This window comes from Podarcis filfolensis, assembly GCF_964270895.1.
Source record: "Podarcis filfolensis genome assembly, chromosome: 7".
In the NCBI taxonomy this organism is placed as follows: Eukaryota; Metazoa; Chordata; class Lepidosauria; order Squamata; family Lacertidae; genus Podarcis; species Podarcis filfolensis.
Window position 1 is genome coordinate 4513135 of NC_139603.1, and position 7531 is coordinate 4520665.

Consider the following 7531-nt stretch of genomic DNA (forward strand, 5'->3'; position numbering starts at 1 on the left):
GGGGCTTCAGTAGGGCCATGCTGATGGTTGGAGGGGGGATAGAAAATAGGGAGATCATAAAGAAAGGCAGGAGATTGTGGTGCTCTATTCTGAACAAAGAACTTGGACCCTCTCAGCAGGAGTAGATGATCTTGCTGGCTCTGTGTGCGTCTTAAGAAGAAAAATAACTGAACAGACACTCACATTGACTATCTCCAGCTTCAAGGTTGAAACAATAAATTGGCCTCCTTTTGGCTTAATGCAGGTATTGAGGAGGGAATCTCTGTTGAATTCCAGTATCTTCTTTTCACTGGCCGTATTGAAAGCATGTTGCTGAATTTTATTGAAGCAGGTGAGGGTTTTTAGGGAGGTTGGGGCTCCTTCCCCATCTTGGTTCAGGTTGGAGAAGTGTTATCTGCACTGCTCCAGCTGCTCTTTATGCCCCATGTCATTTTCATTGCTTTCTTGATTTAGTTCAGGCAAACCTGCCGTGACTCATTCATTGCCTTTTTGGGTTTAGGACGATTTACATCTGGTGTAGCTGATTTTCATAGTGCCTGCCTTTTTTATATTGATGGGATCATTGTTCTTGTCTTTCTCTGTACCTTTATGGAGCCTCGCAGTGTATTGAGTCTTCTTTCAAATACATGTAGAATAAATCCTATCATGCTTTGCTGCTGTTTTAATTCCTTAATCTTAGACTGCTGACAGCTTCATTGCCTCAGATATTTCCACTTCAATTCAGATTATAATCCCCATTGAAGATGCCATTGAAATGATACATAGCCTGTAGCTATGCCAGCTGAGATACAAATGTCCTTGGAGACTTGACCCTTTAAACTAAAAAAAAAAAAAATCCTTTTAATGTGCCTCAAACTCCTTCTGTGCACCAAATAGAAATGAGCATTTAATTCCAATCACGTACCTGTCCCTGTTCAAACCAAAAGAGTAAACTCCATTTGAATGTGAGAGAGAAATGAAGCCTGTGACTAAATATCCTACAAGATTTGAGGAGAGGAGGAGCAGCAGAAAAGGAAGTGAGATTACAGTGTCATGTAGCTCCTTTCATGCACATTAAAAGTTTGGTACATTTTGGATGATTTTACCCTAGGTAGCTGCTTTGTAGATTCTCACAGCCCCCTTGTCCTGCCTAGACACATTTACAAACTGCTCATTATTGCACATTGAACTAATTGAGTTTGGTTAGTGTTGATGAGAAATGGCATGGTCCAGTGGATCCCTGATGGAGGTGGGCACTGGGACCGGCTGTGTCCTATTCCTCGTTCTAGAGCTGCTGCTGTGTGATCTTGACAAAGTGATCGGTGGAGTTAGATGCCTCTGGTTCCCCTTGATCAGGAGCTCTGGGCAGCTGCTGGGGATGTTAGAGCCATGCTAATTGCTGCTGGAGCTGCGGACTGCAATCTTCGCTCGTCTCCCTTTCTCTTACCTACTTTGTGCCCTTGGGGAGAAAATACATGTCTTTGTTTATGAAAGACAAAAATGGATTTAAAAAATGTTTTTGTTCTTTTAAGGATGTAGAACCTTGGCCTTCTTGTAATGCACAACAATGCTATGTCTTGATAACCTTTTGTCTGTGAAATTGCTGTAGACATTGCAGAGGTGACTTGTAAAGAATCGTCACTGTGACAGTTAATAGGAAAACTAGTTAAAATAGAAATATGTACTCCCTTGACACAGAATAGATTCACTGCAGTTGCCTACCTGCTCTGGATGTGGGGGGTGAGCCCCTCCGCATAATATGGTTATGTGTCTCTGTGTCTCAGCAGTGGGAAGGGGGGGTACAATTTCATTACCCTGGTACTTTTTTTCCACATCCCATCCTCCATTAAAAGCCTTTTACCTAAACTCCAGCCTAAGGGCATCTTCCTCCACAGGGCCTGAGCATCCGCCTCTACGTGCCAATATTTCCGCCTGCCTCTCCTGTCCCAGCGCAGGGGCTTTGCTCACAGGGATGGAGGGGGAGTCTCTTTGTCTTGGTTACTTGCTGGGAGCAGTGGAGTGTGTAGTGGCAGAGATACAGACTCCTGCTGGATTCCCAGCAGCAGGAGCTGCCTCCAGCCAAGGATGAAAAGCTAGTTTCATGGGAGGAAATAATATTTAGAAAAGAGAGCAAGAGAGAGAAAGCTTCCTGCAAAGAGCATTAACCCCCTGCTCACCAGGTTTCTCAACAGAGGTGTTGACTCTGTCTCTTTCTTCTTGCTGAAATGAAGCCTTCTGTTTCCTGCTCTTCATATCAGTGCTCCAGATACTGAACACTAGGAATTCACTGGTCTTCCGCTCTCCTTTGCATGCCAGTTCTGCCTTGTCCTTTCCAAATGTATGTGTAGCATTTTTCCGAGTGGGGCCATTGAGAATCATGTGTCTTAACATTCCCAGCTGGGCTGATACTGTGCCATACCCTCTTAAAACAGCTGTTGGGGCTGCCCTGCTTTTGTAAGACACACAGGGAAGAGATGTAGAAAAAGGAGGAGGTCCTGGCTAAGGATGGGGAAGAAATTAGACCCAGGTCTCATCTGAAGCCGAATCTATCAGATTCACACTGTTTGAAACAGTATGTGAACCAAAACACAGCTGTCCTTTGAAATTCACACTGATCTGAATTTTGCTACACAGTTCGCCAACCATCTACAAAAATGAAAAGTGTGGATAAAAATGAATATATTGGTGAAAATAACACAAAAATGCATTATATTAGGGAAAACTACTTGGGAAATGTGTATAGTAGTCAAAACTATGTGTCAATGTGTATGTTGGGGGGCGGGAGTCACACTAAAATGCTCATGAATGTACATGAGGATTTAAATTTGTTGCTGCAAGTTGCTTCAAAATGGGGAGAACTGAATTTAAGCCTGGAAAATGAGAAACAGGAAGAACCAAAATGGACAGATTCTTCCACCCTTAATTCTGGGTCTAGTTCACTGCTCCTGTTCTTTCATTTATTGCTGCAAAAGCTAGATCCTAGAAATCACATACAATTGGAATGTCCAGGTTTTGTTGCCCAGTTTCAAACCAGCAGGCAGTTGAAGATGGATTGCATCCAAGCATGGGGGTAATTATGACCAAGCACTGAACATACGAAACTGCCTTATATTGAGACTTACTCTTGGTCCATGTAGCCTAGTGCTGTGACTGACAATAACTCTTCAGAGTCTCCAAATGTCCTACCTGAGATAATTTGTCCCTGCAGATGGAGCCTAGGATCTTCTACATGTAAAGCCTCAATTTGGCCACTGAGCTATGGCCCCTTCCCATCAAACGGGTGGCTAGCCGTTTTTGGCCTGAGGGCCATAGATAGTCAGCTGCCCGTCTAAGGGCTGCATGCCAGCAATCAGCGCACTGAATGTATGCTCAGCGGTGTGTGCATGTGTGCATATGCAAGGTAACGTAAAGGTAAAGGACCCCTGGACGGTTAAGTCAAGTCAAAGGTGACTATGGGGTGTGGCACTCATCTTGCTTTCAGGCCGAGGGAGCTGGCATTTGTCCATCGACAGCTTTGTCAGGACATGTGGCCAGCATGACTAAACCACTTCCGGCAAAACGGGACACCGTAACGGAAGCTAGAGCGCACGGAAACGCAGTTTACCTTCCTGCCACAGCAGTACCTACTTGTGCTGGTGTGCTTTCAAACTGCTTGGTTGGCAGTGACACACACACCCAACACTGCAGAGCATATATACATGCACCACACATGCATCACACCCTTGCCAGGTATTAAATCACCCAGAACACTCTCATATAGCACTCTACCCCCCCTTTCTCAAATACACCCAAACACATATGCAGATCATTTTGTGCAAAGTAAAAGACAACATTTCTCACCATTTTCCAGAGGGATGGGCATAAAGTGGTACCTTGGTTTACGAATGTAATCTGTTCTGGAAGTCCGTTCTTAAACCAAAGCGTTCTTAAACCAAGGCGTGCTTTTCCATAGCAGCAGGGGACTCAAATTTACAAATGGAAAACACTTAACAGGAAGCGGAACATGTTCTGCTTCCTAGGCAAAGTTCACAAACCAAAACACCTACTTCCGAGTTTGCAGCTTTCTTAAGGCAAGTTGTTCATAAACTAAGCTGTTCTTAAACGAAGGTACCACTGTAGTTGGAAATACAGTGGTACCTTGGGTTACATACGCTTCAGGTTACATACGCTTCAGGTTACAGACTCCGCTAACCCAGAAATAATACCTCGGGTTAAGAACTTTGTTTCAGGATGCGAACAGAAATCGTGCTCTGGTGGTGCGGCAGCAGCAGGAGGCCCCATTAGCTAAAGTGGTGCTTCAGGTTAAGAACAGTTTCAGGTTAAGAACAGACCTCCGGAACGAATTAAGTTCTTAACCCGAGGTACCACTGTACTGCCTTTTACTCTTAAAGACTAAGTATGGGGATTTTCCTCCCATTGTACTGTGGTGCCTAGTACTAAGATCTAAAACAGAAGATTCCTCTGTCTGCTCTTCAGTGAGGAATTCTAAAGATGAGGCAGAGGCTCTGTCTCCCAATCCATGCAGGGTATGGTGGGCCACCTCTGTTAACCAACTCTGCCAGAACACATATAAAACTGACTCCTGAGTTAAGTCTGTCTTCTCCACATCTTTCCCAGCCCTACTACCTGAGATTATTCAGCTTCAAACGTGTGCTCAATTACGGTACATTATGCTCTCTTCAGAGGATCCACTTCATATCTCAAATTTATGAAATCAACTGTAGCCAGTGTTGGATTGACTAATGTCAGTGACCCCTCACCCCCAGGTCTCACACCATCAACTAAAAAAAAAAATGTAGAAGAATGAGGATGGTATCCAACTATAAGTCCCTAGATTTCAGTGGGTCTGCTCTGAGTATGGCATCGTTGGAAAGAAGCCTATATAACTATGTGGCCGTTTCCTGGCCTGGTTGAGAGATCCTTCTTTTTGGGGAGAAGGGTATGTGTTTGATCAAGAGTAGTGATATACTCGTAATCTCCCCTTTAAGGGGCAAAGAGGTGGAGCTCAGTGTGAAATCACAGTTCAAAGGACCATTAAAATGGTTCCCTCATCCTTTACTACAGCATTTAACTCTTCATAGTCCAGTCGGAGTCTAAGCAGGAGAGTCTCTACTATGTTTGGATCAGGTTCTCTGGTCTGTGATGCAGGACACCAACTCCTCAAAATGAGGTGCTGCTACTGTAGACCTTGACACAGTCCCACCTATCCAGTACCAGGCCCCATCTCTGCCACTTGGCTCATGCTCCACTCCCCAAAACAAGCTATTGACCGTGTATCACTCCAGGTCAAACAATATGGCTTTAAAATAGTGGTAGTCATTAGAATGATTTCTCTCACACAGTAGGTGGACAGACTGGGAAAGATAAGCTGTCTCCCTGTGCCAGATGGCAAATATGACCTAGGATATGAAATAAACTTTACCCAGTGGTCGAAAATGTGGTTTAAATCACCACTCAAATCCATCTTAGCCAAAAGAAGAGAATTCACTCTGAAACTCTATGGGAGCTGGCACTGATACACCCAGGAACTTAATCTAAATGCTGGAGAGGCTACACCTCCACAGGCGCATACCTCCACAAGTGGTAGGATTGCTCCAAAATTCAATCCTTTTGGATATTAGTGGTGCAGAAAACCTGCAAAATAACAAAACAAGTAAAAAACAACAACTCCAGAATTAGCCCTTTTAAATATCTTCCAAGACAACAACAATAATCACATGACAATGAACTCATAAGTCACTTACTCTCTGCAGCTAGAAACATTATAACTAGACACTGGACCTTGGAAAGGCCTGTTAGGAGTGAATATAGACCACTAGTAACAAAATCTAGGGGGAACCTCCCTATTAGAAAGGTTAACCACCAAACTCAAACTAGCACAGGGACAAGCAAAAGAGGACTCCTTTCACCCTGGTGTGGCTCCCCTTTATCACATATACAGCACAAGAGACAATGACCTTTCTCCGCCCACCCAACAGCATCTGAATTGATATGGCTAATCTGACTCAACAACACACACACCCTGACACATACAAACAAACCACACAGCAATCAACCAAACACAGCCATGGGCAAACTCGGCCCTCCAGATGTTTTGGGACTACAACTCCCATCATCCCTAGCTAACAGGACCAGTGGTCAGGGATGATGGGAATTGTAGTCTCAAAAAACATCTGGAGGGCTGAGTTTGCCTATGCTTGACCAAACACAACCAACCCAGCTCTGAAACCTCTAATCTCTCCTACCGTTAACCAAAATAAATACATATATAAATAAATAAAGGCTCTACTCATGTGATGCTGACACAAAACTCTCACACAAACACTATGCACTAGAATGAAAGATCATTATCCTACTATCTCTCCCTCCCTCCCCTCTCTTTCCTCATAACCGCATGTCTGTGACAACAGTGTCTCATACTGAATGTAAATGAACTGTGAAAAAGGCTCTCTGACTTGAAAGTGGAGATGCTGCATGAACTTTTTGGTACACAATAAAATCTTTATTTTTTTTTTTTTTAAAACACCTACCTATGCCTTTAGGTCATATTCAGAGGCTCCCTTTAATATCTGCCTACCAACTGAAGTAAGGTGGGTTGTGACGGGAGAGAGCCTTCACAGTGATGGCACCCCATTCCTAGAATTCCTTCCCTAGAGAGGCCCACCTGGTGCCAGCATTGTTGTAATATATTCAGTGCCAGGCAAAGATGTTTTTATTTTCCTGGGCTTTTAAATGTGTCTTAACATATTAATAATTTTAAAAATCGTGCTATGTTTTGTTTGTATTTTATATCATTTTTGCAAACCACCCCAAAACAGACTGTGGAGGCTATAGGCTGGGACAAGGTGTAAGGCATGCAGGAGATTTCAGATTACTCAGCACAACAGAGGACTCTGTATGGGATGTGAGAGTGAATTGCTTGCAGCTGAGTGGAGTCTGCTACAAAAACGATGACCGAGCGTTCTCAATTTATGATGCCTCTGACTGGCCAGCCTGGGGGGGCGGGAGGGATTGTAGTGGCATTTCAGTAGTTCTGAGTATCTAGAGAAATTTTGATTTGACCTTTTCATAGAGCTGCATGAAAGCACAGCTGTAACTTATGGCATGGTTTTGACATGTAGATGGGGAGGCTGGCAATCATTTGGGCCTCTTTATGCAGCCAAGCTGCAGAATCCAGAATTGTGCAGCTTGCCATTTTCTAGAGACACTGCTCTCGATCAAGGACACAATGACCGAAACGCCAGCACCCCCTGGCAAGAGGCTTCCAGGGAAATAAAGTCTTCATTTGCAATTTTATGTACAAAAGGCTATATTTTAGTTTTAGCCCATTTTAAAAAATCTGCTGAGCTGGGGTTGAACTTCTTGGTGTTAGGGACATTCTTCTCCATTAGAGAGTAGATATGCTAATAGAACGCTGTCCCAGTTAAGCAGCAGCTACTGCCATTCATTGTCATTAGGGGCAAATCACTTTCGCAGAGACTTCCCAGTCAGAGACAGCCTGATTTACCTTGCTGTGCCTCAGGGGCATAGAGAGTATACCTTCCCATCTGAG